Genomic DNA, 20,006 nt, shown 5'->3' with positions numbered 1-20,006 from the left:
AAATAGCAGAAAATAAAACATTCCGATTCACTGCATTAGTAGATAGTAACAGTGATCACTACTTAAAACTCTGTCTCCCCATTATCTAAAGAGCTACTTTTCTACTCGATACCCTCATGTATAAAATTACAGCACTAGGTTACCTTCCCCACATATAAAATTACAACACTAGGTTACCTCCCCATCACCAAAAGAAAACTTCAATTGAGAAACCAAAGCTACTCACTTAGGAATGTCCAAGAAGATATCCTCACCGTGGTACAACCTATATTTACAGTACAAAGCACAAGCGGCCAGCACAAAAGAGGAATACAATCTTTTATTTGAACATAAGGCAGACCAGTTTCGGCCCTAAAGACCTTTATCAATGCAAGAAGACCCTATATTTAATGTCACTATTGGAGAAAAAGCTTTTGCTAGGGTAGCACCTGTGACATGGAATAAACTACCTCCAGACAAGCAGTATGTGCTGAATGAAGCTGAATGTGCTGATTAATTCTTGGACTGCATATTCTTGAATAGCAATCGCAAGAATCCCTCCAATGTGTACATACTGTAAATGTTACAAGATTTGTATGAAATTCTCCTATCAGTACATGTTATAAATATTGTTTAAATATCTTGTCTAAGAACTTTATAAAAATATTTTAACCAATATTATGTTGCCATTCTATACCTTCTCAGCTCTTGTAGTTAATTAAACTTTCTACCCCAGTTGTGACTGAAATGGGTCAGTAGACCAGTTCACTTACCCGGTTTTCAAATTGTAAAATAAATAAGACCTGAAAGATTGGGACATGTATCTGTCATATTACAGCTTGAATTCTATTGGAGAAATACCTCTTGTAAGGTAGAAATAATATTCCTTCTGGGCGTATTGAGCTACTGCCTGTCATTTGTATGTAGTGTTCTTGGCCTTTCTTGGGTATTATCATCTATCATCCTTTTACTTTCTCCAGGTGGTACATCTAGCAGCTGCACATTCTCTGACTGAGATATTTATCATTAATAAGTTATTGTTCCATACTCTCATTAGTCTGGGGTGATGTCCAGTGCATAGTTAAGGAATGACCTATCGGTAATATCATATATGACAGTATGCAATCGAAGGGGCTACACACTTCTAATTCTGTGTAGTGCTTGAGAAATGCTGTAAGCAGGGCATGGCCAGGGTGGTGAGCAGTTAACGGCAATGTATTTTTGCTCTGACAGGATTTTTAAAGAAAAAAAAAATCAAAGAAAATGTTGCAAAATTGGATGGGTGTATAATTAAACTACTTCTGAAAAAAAACTGCTACAAGAAAAAATGAGTTTGAAAACTTTTTCATTACTTTTTTCCTGTTAAGAAACTATTTCTGTCAGAATGAGTCATTCTAAACCCATTGCTCAGGACAATACAATGAAGAGAGGCAATCAGTCCATACTCAGCAGCATAAATGAAATTTCTATAGAGATGGATAAATTAGAAAGCAAAATAGACCACATTAAGGAGGAATGCAAAAAACAGAAGTGCTGAGTAAAGCTCTTAAATGACAGTCTTCAAAGGTTGGAAATATACAAAAGGCAATGATGGATTTAAATGAAAGAATGATGGAGAGTAAAAATAATATTAAATGTCTCCTGAAACAAAATACCTTATTTCAGGAAAAATAGAAGATCTAGAAAACAGATCGGAAGGAATAACATTAGGATTTATGGCATCCACGAGAAAGAGGAAGGAGACAGCATGATTCAGTTTCTAAATATCTGCCTAAGACATTGAACCCACCTGAAGCTGTTTACTTCTATACTGGGAGGACACACAGATCACTTTCCAACAAATAAATAAAGAAAAATCCACCTAAACCAATGTCAGTGATTGTTAGATTCTTTTCCAGCTAGAATAAGAGCTGCCTGTGCAGAACTATTCAGAGAAACCCTGTACAAGCATGTTAATAGCTGTACAGAGCCAGCTGTACCCACCAGGAAGAAGTACAGAACTAACTCAAAAAACAAGCCACCCTAGTGGAATCACAAAACCAATTGGATGTATAACAGGAAGAAAATCATGGCAAAAATTCGGAGATGCAGCACCCAGCAGGATAATTAAACTAAACAAACAACTCAGAGGACAAATAAAGTCTAACAAAGCCAAATTTGAGGTAAGTTTGGCCTCCCAGGCCAAGTACAACCACAAAGCATTCTTTAGCTATGTCCGCAACCTCAAAGGCAATACACAATTGTGTGCAGAGCTCATTGTAAATGGAGCCACCTATACTGAACCAGAAGATAAAGCAAACCTCCTGGCTAATAAATTCAGCTTCAGTTTTACTCCTCTCTCCCCCTCAACCTTCCCTCAGAAAAAAATCATCAAATATAACTCCTCCTACTATCACTAGGGAACAGGTCCTTAATGCTCTCTCTAAGATCAAGAACACTGCATCAATGGGCCCAGACAATATCCCAGGATACCTTCTAAAGAGCATGAAATGTGACCTATCAGAGCGTCTGGAATTACTATTTAACTGTAACCTCCAAACAGTCTTTGTGCCTCATGAATGGAGAACAGTCATCCCTCTACACAAAGGTGGGCTATCTACAGACCCCAGAAACTACAGACCCATAAGTCTCACTAGTTTCATATGTAAAGTCATGGAAAGAAGTATCATGGAGATGATCAACAGAGATATAGTAAACCTCCAGACACTTGATCCAACCCAGTTTGGTTTTGTAAAGGGCAGATCATGCCTACTCAACCTGGTTGACTTCTTTGAGAAGGTCACCAAAGCAATGGATGAGGGCAAAATCGCTCACACTGCCTACCTTGACCTGGCCAAGGCATTTGACACAATACCCCACTCGGGTATTGTTGACAAACTCAAGAGGTTAGATACAACCTCCTATGTCACCCAGTGGATAGCCAACTGGCTCACAGACAGGACCCAGGAAGTTAGAACTGGGGAGTCCACCTCTACAAAGAGGCCATTCACAAGTGGAGTATCTCAGGGGTCAGTCCTTGGACTGCTCCTTTTTGGCATTTACTTCTCAGAAGTCAAGGCCAATGTCAGTGGTCTCTGGCTGACTAAATTTGCAGATGATTGAAAAGTAGGAGCTGCCATTGACTCTCACACTGACACAAGTGTTCTCCAGGAGGGGCTGACACAGACAAATAACTGATGTCAGAGTCATGGACTAAAACTAAATGCCAAGAAATGCACAATAGTATAATTTGGGAAGTCATCTATTCCTGGTAACTATCATATTGACAACACACCCCTTAGAGTTGACCCAGTAGTCAGAGACTTAGGGACACACATAGATAGTAATCTAGCCTTTGATCATCACGTGTCTACAGTGGTTGGGAAATCATTCTATGTTGCACCACTTATAAACAAAGGTATGGCATCTAAGTCCAAGGAATTCATTGTTCCGCTGTATTTGACATTCATCAGACCTATTATTGAGTACAATGCTCCCTTTGGTATGTACCTAACCAGACATATCGAACAACTGGAATGTCCACAGAGGTTCCTCACTAAAAGAATATAGGACATAAGTAATATGTCCTGTGCAGACCACCTCAAGACCCTAACCCTGTATTTTATCTCCTACAGGCTTTTGAGGAAAAATCTATGCCTGGCATACAGGGAATTGTCAGACCCCACTCTGATGAACCTCCTGCATATCCACAAAACAAACAGTACCAGAATTATCCATTCTAAAGACTTAAACATTGCCTGTGATATAAATAAGACCTGCTAGAGAGATAGGTATTTATCCCAGAGGCTACCCCATCTATGGAACAGCTCCCCATCCATGTGAAGCAGAATTCCTCCCTAATCCGGCCATGAACCTATGAACCTATAAAGATCTTATTTTCAAAACGGCATAAACTAATTATCCAGTTAAAATAAAAGAAAACATAAGGTTTGACAATGATAAAACATGCTGAAGGGATAGGTTCCTGACCCAGAGACTCCCCATACTCTGGAATAGACTGCCCATACATGTCAAGCAGAGCGCCTCATTGGCCCTCTTCAAAAGGAACCTTGATGATTGGATGGGAGGTAGGAAATTCACCCCGGGGATCATGTCAGTCGCCCTGCTAGACAGGGGCCTGGAGAAGTGGGCACATAGCCTGAGGTGAGGTTATGACTGAACATGGTACTTAGGTGGGGTGCCAGTTCATTCTGTAGTTCATGTAGAACACAGCCTGGGATGTTGTCAGGTCCCATGGATGCTGTGTTCTTGGCTTTGGATAGTGTGTTTTTTACGTGTGCAGCCATGATTACAGGAACTTTGCATTCTTCTGGTATAGAGATGGGCCCTTTAGGGGATGACAGGAGGGTAAAGTTAGCACTGAACCTATCTGCCAGGATGTTGGCAATATCAGTTGGTTCTGTATATTTAGTGCCATTGTGCTGTAACTCGGAGCAGATCTGAGTGTTGCCATTGAGATTCTTGACATAGCTATAGAATGCTTTGTGGTTGTCTTTAGAGTCAGTGGCGATTTTGTTTTCATAACTAGGTTTGGAGGATTTTATAAGGGATCTCAGCTTCTTACTGAGGCTGACCAGGGAGTTTCTCCAATCATGGGAATTTACTCTTTTTTGCAACAGTTTCTTTCTTCTTTTGTAGAATTTGTTTATGGCAGGGGACCACCGGATTGGATTCCTTTTTTTGGAGGAGAGCATCTTTTATCTGTTAGAGATTGCATGATCCATGCACTCATGTAAGTGCTTATAAAGTGCATTTGTGTAGCTGGAGATTTAGGTAAGTGATGTTTTACTAGGGGTTTGGGTAGGGATTTTAGTGTGTGTGAATGTGTTTGGAGTTTTGTGGTGTGGGTTGGGGTAGGTAGGTCAGATTGTGAGTTTGTAAGTGTTGCGAGTGGTGGCATTTGTATGTATGTGATGTGTGTTTGTGCAAGGGGACTGTAGAGCATATAGTGATGGTTTTTGTGTGTTTTTGTTTTTAGTGTAACCTCGTAGTATATATAAGTGGGGGTGGGGTGGGGCACAGCCCACCACATGGGGGGGTGCATGGGGGCTTACCCCCCTGCTTAGCTGTAGGGTTAGTGGTTGTGTTTATTTTGTTGTGTTTGTGTATGTTTTCTTGGTTTATAGTGTAGGGAGGCAGGTGTATGTGTGCTTGTTTGTGTGTGGAGTGTAGATGTGGGTAGTCGCGAATTTGAATTTCACGTTTTTGGGGTTTCAGGTATTTCAGTTTTCGGCTTTACAGTCTCAAGATACTGAATTTTGATATTTCAGTATTTCAGGATTGTAAAGTGAAACTATAGGTCTACTTCAAAACATCTAAAACCCATAACATCGAATTTCATAACATCATAAATGTGCATCAGAACACTGAACACTACAAATCACATAAAAATAACACCCCCTTCATATATAACAGCACCAAACTTTCAAACACACTTTTTACTACATTTCTGCAGGGGAGCAAGCCCCCCCCTGCACCCCCATGTGGTGGGCTCCACACCCACCATAAATTAAATATACCAACTCCGAGATCGCACTACAGTGGGAAAAAGTTAATTTCCTAACCCCACTATATCACGATCACCATAATGAATGTACACATAATGTCTATATCTCTTACCTGTATGACCAAAATAATACATACAGAATGGCAAAATAAACACTTTGAGTATTAATTCCTACACTATATAAATAATAGCTATAGAAATGAAAACTACAACATCTCATAGTGATACCACAAGATTAACAGATTAAACTATAACATTTACATATGTTCTGATACACTATTACATATTATACATTTTAGATGTTATGAAATTCGATGTTATGAGTTTTAGATGTTATGGGTTTTAGATGTTCTGGTCTTGATGTTATGAAATTAGATGTTATGGGTTTTAGATGTTTTGAAGGAGACCTATATATATATATATATATATATATATATATATATATATATATATATATGTATACAAATTTAAAGTAAAAACGAACTTTAAAATTAGTAATAACTGGTTTGTAGTTTTGATTACTTGTTATATATTAACAGCTTGATTGCTTGTTATATAATATAGCAATAACTGACGATGTTGGTGTGGTATATTGAAGATTTACCCACAGTTGGTGTGGTTTAATCAAGAAGGTAAAACCCGAGTGATTAAATAAAGCCAACTGTGAGTAAGTCTTCAATATACCACACCACAGAGTTGGTTATTGCTGCTATACAATGACATTATTTAAGAAAAAAAATTCTTATTTTGTTAAATAATGTGTTTGTATAATGGCGCCATGGTGCTGCTCCACTTCTGCTGTGTATCCTGTTGCCTTTTTTTGATGTACTGCGCATGCGTATGGGACTTGCATTCCTATGTTTACACAGTACATCAGTGCTTTGCAAAGCATGCAAAGGAGAAAGGAAGTTCTCCATTGCTCTTCCTTTTATTAAAACAAACAAAAAAAAGGTTTCAGATACTTTAGGGGTAATAGAGAGACAGAATGGAGGAAATACAAGGAAAATCAGCTATGTTTTTTTAGTTTTGAATAACGTACGTGATTTTCCTAGTATTTTCTCTGTCCTGTCTCTCGCAGATGTCCGGATTGTCTGGATTTCTAATTTTTATTTATTTATTTTTGTTTAAAAACATTTAGAAGTTACAATATATACCAATGGAAAAACATCCAGGCAACTGGACCTTTTTCCATTGCTATATGCTCAGATTTATAATGGACACACTGGTTGGGCTGACCAATCAGCATGCTACTGTTTGAATGCTAATGGCCAGTCATTGTATAATAACAGATTATAATAAGACACTTCTGGTATGACTCTAATGATTATCTTCTTCTTCTTCGCCTTTCAGCTTTTCCAGTTAGGGGTCACCACAGTGAAACAATGTGACACTAATGATTATATTCCCTGGTATTTGATTTAAAAATAACAGATAGATTATATTTGATAGATTTTATTTAAAATATATTTGATGTTAGTTTAAATTCCCTCTGATAAAATGCATAAATAAGATAGTGGACTGATTGCAAGAAATGAAAGTATACAATAAAAAGAAGTAACCAGAATAACAATTTCCTGATATATAAGGGATGGTATATCTGTTCTTTCAAACAGCATAGCACCTATGGATTATAAATGAAGTAGAAAGTTCATGTAAATAGTAAATGATAAAAGAAAGTATAAGCAGGAACAGAAAGAGATGAGGACAAATAGACATTTGTAGTGCCTTTTTTAGGCAAAGTTCAAAGGACAAAACCACCACCATAACAGGTACAAGCATGCAAACTCTGAAGGTAATGCTACTCAATACTAGAAGTCTAAACCTCAAAATGCACTCTCTCGAGGCACTCCTAAAAATGGAGAACATCGATATCTGTGCAGTAACTGAGACCTGGTTCAAGACTCCAGAGAGCACCCCTGCAATAACAGGCTGCAACTCTTACCACACTTTTCGGCCACCAAACCTGGACTGAAACATTAAAGGTGGAGGAGTGTATATATTCACCAAGGATATTCACAACACCAGGCTAGTTGCCCAACACAAGGCATCTGAAATACTCCAGGTGCAACTAACGCTAGGTAAGACTGCAATCCAAATTGTAGCTTGCTACAAATCCCCCACCATGCCCCAAGATCCTCACTACACCTTTCTAAACATACTGGAAAATATTAAGATACAACCAAACACCCTAATACTGGGTGATTTCAATTACCCTGCCATTAACTGGGAAAACTACTCATGTACCAACACCTTTGCCTAATTCTTGGAATTCATAAATTCCAATGCCCTGGATCAACTAATCCTTAGTCCCACCAGGGGCTCCAATATCCTAGACCTGGTCATTATCAACATGGGAAATCAATGCTCCACACCTATGGTCACCCCCTTGTTGGTCAGTTCTGACCATAAGCTAATCAGCCTTGAAATCCACATCCCACCCCCACCCCCAGTAAGGAAACCTCTGTAAAAACTTCTCCAAAGCCAACTTCATGCTACTCAAGTCAGAAGTGACAAACTTCATGACACCCATGCAGACAGGAACTGAAAGTTTGACTGCTGAATCGAACATTATGCCACTGTATGAGCACATCCATTTGTGCATGAATCGTGCCATCCCCAATAGAACCAAGATGCTCTCCTCCATAAAAAGGAAGCCAATCTGGTGGTCCCTTGCTATAAACAAACTTTACAACAAAAGGAAGAAATTGTTGCAGAAAGAGGAAAATCTCAGGATGCAAAAAACTTCCTTACCAGCCCCAGTAAGAAGCTGAGATCCCTCATAAAATCCTCCAAAGCTTGTTACGAAAATAAAATTGCCAAATATTTCAAAGACAACCACAATCCTTTACAATTGCATTCTATGAGCACCTGCAGGAATGCATGGATCATGCTATCCCAAATAAAACCAAGACTCACTCCTCCAAAAACAGGAGACCTGTCTGGTGGACCCCGGCTATAAATAAGCTATACAACAGAAGGAGGAAGCTACTACATGACAGAGCAAAATCCAAAAAGAGAAGGCATCTCTGATCAGTATTAGCAAGAAACTATGAGCCCTCATAAAATCATCAAAGGCCAGTTTCGAAAGAAAAATTGCGCTAGACACTAAAGATAATCACAAGGCCTTCTTTAGTTATGTCAGGAATATGGGTGGAAACTCCCAGATATGCTCTGAATTGTTGCATAACGGTACAAAATATACCGAACCTACAGACATAGCCAACATCCTGGCAGATTCAGTGCTAACTTCTCCTCCCCTTCCCCCTCAAAGGAGCAAATGCCTATCCCACCTGAATGTAACCTCCCTGACATCACAGGTGCACAGGTGAAAGGTGCCCTCTCCAAAGCAAAAAACACAGCATCTATGGGACCAAACGATGTCCCAGTCTTACACGAGCTCCAAAAAGAACTGAACCCTCACATTAAGTCACTGTTCAAACTTAGCCTTACTACAGGATATGTACCCAAAGAATGGCGTATAGCTACAGTGGTCCCACTCCACAAAGGTGGCGCAACAATAGACCCCGGGAACTATCGCCCCATAAGCCTGACTAGTCTGGTCTGTAAATCTATGGAGCGTATTATCATGGAACTCATAAACAAAGACATTAGGAGCCTCCAGACACTGGACCCTACCCAATTCGGCTTTGTTAAGGGCAGATCTTGCCTCTTAAACCTAGTTAATTTCTTTGAAACAGTTACCAAAGCCATAGATGAGGGCAAGGTAGTCCACACAGCCTACCTGGACCTCGCAAAAGCCTTCGACACAATACCCCTCTCGGGCATCATAAATAAGCTTACCAGCTTAAATATCAACCCCTATATCACAAGATGGGTTGCACACTAGCTCAGGGATAGAACCCACATGGTCAGAATCGCAGGTGCCACGTCCGAATCCAAACCAGTTACAAGTGGCATCCCACAAGGCTCAGTTCTGGGACCTCTCTTATGCGGTATATACTTCTCTGAGGTTCAGGCTAACACGAGGGGACTATGGCTGAAAAAGTTCGCAGATGACTGCAAACTGGGAGCCATAATTGACTCTCCAGCTGACACAAGCATCCTCCAAAAGGGTCTCATGGAGATGGATGCTTGGTGCCAGAACCACGGCCTCAAGCTAAATGCTAAAAAGTGCATAGTCATCCCCTTTGGGAAAAACAAAGTGCCCACAAATTACAACATAGGTGGTAATCCATTAAGTATGGAAGAAGTAATTAGAGATTTGGGGACCAACGTAGATAGGTTCATAGGTTCATAGGTTCGTACTAGGCTATCTGCCCTAGGGCATTTATAAGCCTAGCCAGAGTGTATGTGGCTTACACCACCCCTTAGGATGAGAATACTTCACCCTTTTAGGGTTTAGTTTACTATGCCTCTGTCTAGTAGTGACAAAGAGATGACCCCCGGGGTAAACCTACGATCTCCCATCCACTCGTCGAGATTTCTCTTGAATAGAGTCAGTGAGGGGCTCTGCCTAACCTGGACTGAGATTCTGTTCCAGAGTGTAGGGAGCCTCTGGGTTATGAATCTGTCCCCCCAGCACGTTCTATTTATTTCTGTGTTGAGGTTTAAGTCACTTGTTCTCGTGGCTCTGATGGATTTGGATTTTTTGAGGTGGAGCATGTCCATTAATTCAGGATTGGACATGGCCTTGTACGTCAGGCACAGATCACCTCTGAGTAGGCGGTATGCGACTGAATAGAGCTGGAGTTTTTTCAGTCGGGCAGCATATGACATATGTTTAAGACCCTTTATCCTCTTGGTGAGGAACTTTTGGGGTCTTTCCAACTGCTGCAGGTGTCGGGTGAGATACATCCCAAATGGGGCATTGTACTCAATCATTGGCCTGATAAGAGAAGAGTACAGGGCACAATGACCTCTCTTGATCTAGATGTGAAACCCTTCATGATAAGGTGGGCAATATAGAAGGTCTTCCTAACCACTTTGGCAATGTGAGTGTCAAATGAGAGGTTACTGTCAACCTGGGTCCCTAGGTCCCTGATTACCTCTTCCGTACTTAATGGATTACCGCCTATGTGGTAATTTGTCGGTACCTTGTTTTTCCCAAAGGGTATGACTATACATTTTTTGGCGTTTAGCTTAAGGCCATGGCTGTGGCACCAATTATCCGTTTCTATGAGGCCTCTCTGAAGGATGTTTGTGTCCGCTGGAGTATCAATTATGGCCCAGTTTGCAGTCATCTGCGAACTTTGTCAGCCACAATCCTCCTATGTTTGCCTGTACCTCAGAAAAATAAATGCCGAACAAGAGGGGTCCCAGGACTGAGCCCTGTGGGACACCGCTTGTGACTGGCTTAGAGTCTGACATAGCTCCAGCAACTCTGACCCTGTGGGTTCTGTCCTTGAGCCAGTTTGCAATCCATCTTGTGACATATGGGTTTACATTTAAGCTGGTGAGTTTGTCTATGATGCCCAAGTGAGGTATTGTGTCAAAGGCTTTTGCAAGGTCAAGGTAGGCTGTGTGAACTGCCTTACCCTCATCAATGGCCTTAGTGACTGTTTCAAAAAAGTCGACCAAGTTCAGAAGGCAGGATCTGCCCTTGACAAAGCCAAATTGGGTAGGATCCAATGTCTGTAGGTCCCCAATGTCTTTGTTTATGAGTTCCATAATGATCCTCTCCATAGCTTTGCAGACCAGGCTCGTCAGGCTTATGGGGCGGTAATTTCCAGGGTCCGTACAAGCACCGCCTTTGTGAAGTGGGACCACTGTTGCCGTCGCCACTCTTTGGGCATTATCCTGTGGTAAGGCTAAGATTAAACAGCAGCCTTATGTGTGGGTTTAGTTCCTCTTGGAGTTCATGTAGCACAGAGCCCGGGACACCATCCGGTCCCATTGATGCTGTGTTTTTAGCTTTAGAGAGGGCGGCTCTCACCTGGGCATCTGAGATGTTAGGGAGGCTACACTCTGCTGGGATAGTTATTTCTCCTTTTGGGGGAGGGAGGAGAAATTTGCACTGAACCTGTCTGCCAGAATGTTGGCAATGTCAGTGGGCTCAGTGTATTTTGTGTCATTTTGGACTAACTCTGAGCATATCTGGGAGTTTCCACCCAGGTTTCTAACATAGCTAAAGAAGGCCTTGTGATTGTCTTTTGTGTCATTTGCGATTTTTCTCTCAAAGTTGGCCTTGGATGATTTTATGAGTGATCATAGTTTTTGCTAGTACTGATCAGAGATGCCTTTCCTTTTAGGGATTTTGCTCTGTCATGTAGTAGCTTCCTCCTTCTGTTGTAAAGTTGGTTTATGGCTGGGGTCCACCAGACCGGTCGCCTGCCTTTGGGGGAATGGGTCTTGGTTTTATTTGGGATTGCATGATCCATGCATTGTTGAAGGTGCCCATAGAAGGCATTTGCAAGGGATTCAGCAGTGTGGGTTGTGGTTTCCACTGGCCCAGGGGCCTTGAAAAATACCACTTCAGTCTTAAGAAGTGTGAAGTTTGCTTTTGAGAAGTTCTTCACTGTGGTCTTTTGTGCAGGGGGTGGGGGCGGGATGTGGATTTCCAGTGAGATTAACTTATGGTCTGATCTTACCAAAGAGGGATGTGCTTCCGGTGTGGAGCATTTTGTCCCCATGTTTGTGATGATCAGGTCTAGTATATTGTCTCCTCTTGTGGGAATGGTGACTAGTTGTTCCATTGCATTTGAGTTTATGAATTCTAAGAACCTTTGGGCTAGAGTGTTGGGGCTTGAGCAATGTTCCCAGTCTATGTTTGAGTAGTTGAAGTCTCCCAAAATGATGGTATTTGGAGAGACATTCATACTCTCCAGTGTCTTCAGGTAGGCTGTGTGGGGTTCCTGAGTTTGAGAGGGTGGTCTGTAGCATGCTACAAACTGTAAGGCAGTTTTGCCTATGGTTAGTTGCACCTGGATAGTCTCCGATGCTTCGTGCGTTGCCACTAACCTGTAGGTGTGGGTATCTTTGATGAAAATGGATACTCCCCCTCCTTTTGTGGTTCTGTCCAAGTTTTGGGGCCGGAAAGCATCATATGAGGTAAAATCTGATAGTGCTGGGGGGCTCTCAGGAGCCTTGAACCAGGTTTCAGTCACTGCACAGACATCGATGTTCTCCATGCTGAGAATGGCTTTGAGGGCGTGCATCTTGAGGTTTAGACTTCTGGCATTGAGCAGCATTACCCTTAGTTTTTTTCCACTTGTGTTTTCTAGGGAGGTAGGTTTGTCATTTGAGCCTTGCCTAAAAAAGGCACTATGGGGTGGCAAGAGCCTTGGCCAATATCCGAAGCCCAGGGGTGACAGGTGCAAACCATCCCTTGCGAAGCAACGTGGCTTGTCAAGCATGTCATCCCAAGCAGACAGGCACTGGATCCCCTTAGAATGACACCAGTAATTAAGCCAATTGTTAAAACTGATCATTTTGTCTTTGTACTGTGGCATCATTCTTGGTGAGGGTAAGATGCTGTTCAGGGTCAGGGTCATACCGGCCTGGGCTACATAATCAGAGAGCTCCTCTATGTCTCTTTTCATGTAGTCCAGGGAGGTACGTCAGGTCGTTACACCTGCATGTACAATGACTGAGTCATATTTGTACTTGCTGTGGAGTGACCTGAGTGCTTGTGTTATGTGGCAGATTCTAGCTCCCGACAGGCAGCTTACTGTGACCCTCTCCTTGTTCAGTCTGGTGAGTGGGACGTCAGTGTGCCTGACTATGGAGTCACCTATTACAAGTGTGTCTGGCATGTTGTTTGGCCTTAAGGGCTGTGACTGTTTAGCACACTGACTTTGTGAACTATGTGTTGCATTTGCTATGTCTTGAGGTGGTGGTTGCTTGGGTGTCTGCTTTGGAGGCCTCTGTTGTTTTGGTAGATTTTTAATCAGTGCCTCCAGTATGTTTTGTGTGTTTATGTGTTTGGTTTTCAGTTGTGATAGTTCTATGTGAGACTGGGTTTGTGGTGTGCGTGGTTACCTTCTCCTCCTGACTGGTCTTGCCAGTACTGAATTGAGAGAGCTCAGCCTCCAGTTTGGCTATATAGTTGCATCTCTCATATATTTGTATTTGTTGGGAGGAGGAGAGGGTTGTCTGTGTACATGAGGCAATTGTAACATTGCCTCAAGATTCCCAGATTCACCAGCTGAACAGGAGAGGACGCTAGCAACTGACCCTTCGACATGCTAGAAATAGTGAAAAAGATTGCTGTGTTACTGAGTCAGAAAGGACCTATAGGGAAATGGGTACTCAACAGAATTTAGGTGAATGAAGTACTTTCGTTTGTTTAAGAGTGCTTTACCTGTATACAAAATGCTTTAGGAGCAAGTGCTGTGCTTTTCAGATAGAGTATAGGCTGTTGAGATTGCAAGTAGAACAGTTCTAAGGGAAAAATTGAAGAGCAGACTTGGCGGAGCCAGAAAAAGTTTAACCTTGTTTAACCGGTGCAAAGCTGTGCAAAGGCGGATTTTAAGCAGTGAACTACAAAAGAGCTAGGAATGGTCCCAAACAACCAATTACTAACAGCTTCTTGTGCTGAGGTCACTCAAGGCTCCCCACTCCCACTGGCGAGCAAAGAAACTTCTTTTTATCCAAGTAAGGTAATGGACAACACAGGAACTACACCACAGCCCAGAATACAGCAATGCCTGTATACTGGTCTAAACTAGTCGAAAAAGGCAGGAAAACAAGGATTATTTCTCTCCTTTGATAATCACATTGCCAAAGTGGTTAGAAAGACCTTTTATATAACCCACCTTATCACAAAAGGGTTCGCATCTAGATCAGGAGAGGTCATTGTGCCCCTCTACTCGTCACTCATCAGGCCCATAATTGAATACAATGCCCCTTTTGGGATGTACCTTACCCAACACCTGCAGCAACTGGAGAGACCCCAAAAGTACCTAACCAAGAGGATCATGGGCTACAAACAGATGTCCTATGCAGCTAGACTAAAGAAACTCCAGTTCTACTCAGTTGCTTACCGCCTACTCAGAGGCGATCTATGCCTGACGTACAAAGCCATGTCTAACCCAGAATTAATGGACATGCTCCACCTCAAAAAATCCAAATCCCTTAGAGCTACACGCTCCAGGGACTTAAACCTCAGCACAAAAATAAATAGGACATGCTGGAGGGACAGATTCATTTCCCAGAGGCTCCCCTCAGTCTGGAATAAAATACCAATTCATGTTAGACATAGCCCCTCGCTGACCCTCTTCAAGCGAAATCTGGATGGGTGGATGGGAAATTGCAAATTCACCCCTGGGATCTCTTCTGTGTCCCTGCTCGACAGAGGCATGGTAAACTAATCTTAAAGGGCTACCTTCTGTGACCTACTATACAGAGGCACAGTAGGCTAATCTAATAGGGAGGCGAAAGCCAAATACACTCGGGCTAGGCTTATAAATGCCCTAGGGCAGATAGCCTAGTATCTACCTATGAACCTATGAACCTATAAGGTATTCTATAGCTATGTCAAGAATCTAAATGGCAATGTTCAGATCTGATCTGAGCTACAACAGAATGGCATTAAATATATTGATCCCAAGGATATTGCCAATATCCTGGCAGATCGATTCAGTGCTAACTTCACCCTCCTCTCACCCCCTAAAGGGCCCATCTCAATGCTGAAAGATTGCAAAATTCCAGTAATAACAGCCACACAGGCAAAACACACAGTTAAGAATACAGCATCCATGGGACCAGATGACATCCCAGGCTGTGTACTACATGAAGTACAAAATGAACTGACACCTCACCTAAGTGTCATGTGTAATCATTGCCTCACCGCAGGCTTCATGCCCACTGAGTGATGCACAGCTACAGTTATCCAACTCCACAAGGAGGGATCCACTTTGGATCCCGGGAATTACAGCGCCATCAGTCTGATGAGCCTGATCTGCAAGACCATGGAACGTATCATCATGGAACATATAAACAAAGACACTGGCAACCTTCAAACACTGGATCCCATGCAGTTTGGGTTTGTGAAGGGCTGATCTTGTCTCCTGAACCTGATTGACTTCTTCGAATCAGTCTCCAAAGCCGTGGACAAGGGTAAGGTGGTCCACACAGCCTATCTGGATCTCACCAAGGTCTTCAACACCATCCGCCACTCTGGAATCATAGATAAACTTACTAAGCTGGGAATTAATCCCTACATCACTCGATGATTTGCCAAATGGCTTACTGACAGAACCTACACTGTAAAAGTAGCCAACTCCAAATCCATCTCCAGACAAGTGACAAGTGGAGTACCTCAGGGTTCAGTCCTGGGACCGCTCTTGTTTGGCATCTACTTTTATGAAGTACAGGCCAACACTAAGGGACTTTGGCTAACCAAGTCCGCAGATGACTGCAAACTGGGAGCCATTATTGAATCCCCAAATGATATGGATATTCTACAAAAGGGCCTTACAGAAACAGATGCTTGGTGCCAAAGCCATGGGCTTAAGCTCAATGCCAAGAAATGTATAGTTATCCCCTTAGGTGGCAGTACACTAAACACTGAAAGTGTGATAAGAGACTTAGGGACACTGGTGGACAGTGGTCTCACCTTCTATAACCACATCGTTGTAACAGTACAGGGCCGATAACCTAGTACCAACCTATGAACATGTATATAGTTAGTATATTGTTATATAATTATTTTTTACGTAGTAAATAAAATATATATTAATAAGTATCTTCTTGACCTTTAGAATAACAAATGTGAAAATAATATCTGTTAACCTTCTTTTTGTAGTCTGAGGATCAAGAAGAGATTATAAAAAAGATGGGAACAGTGATAACTAATCTGATTTATTTAAAGTGAAACAGACCTAAGTAGCCTTTTCTCTCTTTCTTAATAACATATAGAATGGCTTTCTTAAAATGATTCATATCAAGATAGGGAACATACATACATGAAGCAGAGGCATGAGCTAAGTGTAGTTAGTCTAATGGGGAGGGTGAGATGTAGTTTGTTTGAGTTCATCAACAAACTAGGAATATATTATTCCATGGTAGAATGTTTTAGTGTTATATTGTTAAATAATATTCTAATTGTTTTAAAAGTTTTGTCAATAGCTGAATGCTATTTATCATTATCTCTGAAATATATAATAGTTTTTTACAAAAAAGTATATTTAGTAATATCTTCTCTTTTAAATGTCTGATTTTAAATGTTTATCTATTAACATTAATGGCTTAAATAATCCAGTAAAGAGGGGAAGCTTCCTTAAATACCTGAAGTTACATAAAGCTCAAGTAGTATTTTTACAAGAAATGTATTTACTTAATAAGGATATTAATAAATTATCATTAAAGAATTATTTAATTTTGGCAGGCTCCAGGTTTAGGTCTAAAAGAAGAGGTACTTTCGTTCTGTGAAATAATTCCCCAGTTATGCCTAATGTAATGGATACTTATGTTGATAAAACAGTATGTTAGATACTGTTGTAATTGAATGGAATAGGAAAATATATACTTTGTAAACTCTTACTGGATTCTAGGGTTTGGAGTTAAAGATGCAAAAACTTATCTAGTCACTATAGCCTATTATGTGAAAGGTGATGTCATAATGGCTGGTGATTCTAACTGTACCTTATCTGATAAGGACACCACTTCTAAAACAACAACTAAATAAAATTGGTAGACACTCTTCCACCTTTAGTGTTTCAGGCTTGGTTTGGTGGCCAAAAGTGTGGTAAGAGTTGTAGCCTGCTATTGAAGGGGTGCTCTCTGGAGCCTTGAACCAGGTCTCAGTTACTGCACAGATATCGATGTTCTCCATTTTTAGGAGTGCCTTGAGAGAGTTCATTTTGAGGTTTAGACTTCTAGCATTGAGTAGCATTACCTTCCGATTTTGCATGCTTGTATCTGTTACAGTGGTGGTTTTGTCCTTTGAACCTTGCCTAAAAAAGGCATTATAGGGGTGGCAAGAGCTTTAGCCAGTAACCTGAATCCCAGGGATGACAGGTGCAGACCATTTCTGGCAAAGCATCATGGTTTGTCGATCATGTCTTCCCAGGCAGACAGATATTGGATCCCCTTTGAATGACACCAGAAGCTTAGCCAATTGTTGAAGTCAATCATTTTGTCCTTATACTGTGGTATCATTCTGGGTGAAGGCAAGATGCTACTCAGGGTTAGGGTCATAACTGCCTGGGACACATGATCCGAGAGCTCTTCCATGTCTCTTTTCATGAAGTCCAGGGAGGTGCGTCTCAAGTCATTCACTCCAACATGGACAATGACAGAGTCATATTTGTTTAAAACAAAAACAAAGGCAAGCTTCCTGCTGCTACTTCACAAAAATCTTTTAATGTTATTGCTTTCATTGAGGTCAATGCTCCAACTTCTTCAGACAACTCAACAATACAAAACAAGCTGTTTTATATCATATCTAATTAAGCAATCAATTCAAACAGTTCACATTTAAAGGTCCCTTCCCTAAATAACCTTACGTGTCAGATGATGTTTCTTATAAAATCATTCCTAGTTTTTAAAAAATAACATATACAAACAATCTTAAAAACATTTAAAAATAGAACCATATAAAATGATACTAAATTAGTGGACATAAACTACTTTACACTTATATAATTAAAGAATAAAAGTTAAAAAATATATAAATAATAGTACCTTTTTACCAGTAACATTTTTTATTTTATTGTGGTATTTAACCCTATAAAATACAACACATAATATTAATATTGGTATAATTAATAATATTAATAACAATGACAACTTTAATTGTGTTATAAAATACAGGTGAATCGTAAACACAGTGAAGCAAAGTTCATTTTTAAATTATTATATATAGATTAGTTAATGTACATGTATATTTATAATTATAAATACATGTACATATGTATCTATCATCTATCTAAGAAGTGTTTTAAGTTTTAAAATACACTTTATAGAGACAAATTCATTCAAACCTGGGGGTATATGTGCAAAAGTACGAATTTGCCACGAGCTCACTTTCTTCCAATTTCACTTCCCATGGCCCTCCTCTCTTACTATGTTCTACCTTTTGTATGATAGTAAAAACAAATTTATGTGTGGGGTTATCCAGTATATGCCTAGCAAGGGCATTCATAGTTATTCATCTTTGGATATTATATTGGTGCTCATAAATCCTCTGTTTTAATTTTCTTTCCATTTTCCCAATATAAAATGATGAACAGTGTTCACAGAGTGCCACATAGACTATGCCTTCGGAATTACAATTAAACTTTCCTTTTGCCATATAACACTTATCCCTAATGGTATACTTATTCCCTACTTTTATATATTTGCACTGTTGACAGCATCCACATTTACTCATACCACCCATAGGATTAGGTTCCTCTCTTTGACTTTCTAATAAACTTTTCAATTTGGGCCCCCTTCTATAAGTGAACTTTGGCTGTATGTCTAAAATCTTATTTAGAGCATTATTTTCCAATATAATGGACGAGTTCTTATACATAATGTTATTAATGTTATCTGTGTCCAAAGAATATGTAATCAGAAACCTGATCCCCAGATTTTTATTGTTATCATTATTGGATTCACTATTAATCTGACTAATCTCTACAGTCCCCTGTTCCAAAGGTTCACTATAGGTGTTATCATAGCCTTTATATACTATAGGTTTGAAGTGCCCAGACATTCTTTTGGAGTTCACTTCATCAAAAATTTGTGCTAAAAAACTTTCGGGATACCCTCTCCTAAGGAACATATCCTTTAAAGTTTCACATTCCAAAAATTAATCGCTATCAGCTGAAACCATCCTAGCTGCCCTTTCAACTTGTCCTTTAACCACCGCCTTCTTCTGGTGGTAAGAATGGCAGCTTGTAAAATGCAAAAATGCATTGAAATAGGTTGGCTTTCTATATATAGTTGTCCTAAACCTGTTATGAACCTTGTCTTTAGATAGTTGAATGTCCAAAAAATTAATAGAATCAACACCAACTTGATAAGTGAATTCTAGGAATCCTGTTGTTTCTGTGATGGTTTTAATAAACAGCTGGATTATTGCTGCCTGCCCCTTCCAGACAAAAACATATCATCTTGGTACCTAGTGTACCGTACTACATTATCTTGGAATATTTTGTTTTTAAATAAATGTTCTTTTTTCCAATAAGACATTACACAATTGGCGAAACTGCCTCCACAGGGTGACCCCATTGCCACCCCTGTTTTTTGTAGGAAATAGTCTCCATTAAAGTATATAAAGTTGTTAGATAAAACAAGCTCAAGTAAAGTTTCTATAACATAAATTTCACCCATATCAACTCCTTTGAGATTCAAAAAATCTCTTATCCACTCTATACCCAGCTCTTGTGGTATAACCGTATAAAGGTCCTTTATATCTACAGTAAGGGAGATATACTCATCATTGTAGTCTAAATTATTAATACCTTCCAAAAATCCCCAAGAATCTGAACAGTTTTTTGTTTTGATATAGGGCTTGAGTTTGTTGTCAACATATTTTGCACAGGCATATGTAATCGATCCCCTACCATCTGCTATAGGCCTAAAGGGTGGATCATACAAATTCTTATGTATCTTAGGAGACCCAAAAAGGGTG

Source organism: Protopterus annectens, chromosome 1.part1, assembly GCF_019279795.1.
Source record: "Protopterus annectens isolate FY-2018-M chromosome 1.part1, PAN1.0, whole genome shotgun sequence".
In the NCBI taxonomy this organism is placed as follows: Eukaryota; Metazoa; Chordata; order Ceratodontiformes; family Protopteridae; genus Protopterus; species Protopterus annectens.
Note: the sequence above shows the minus strand (reverse complement) of the source record.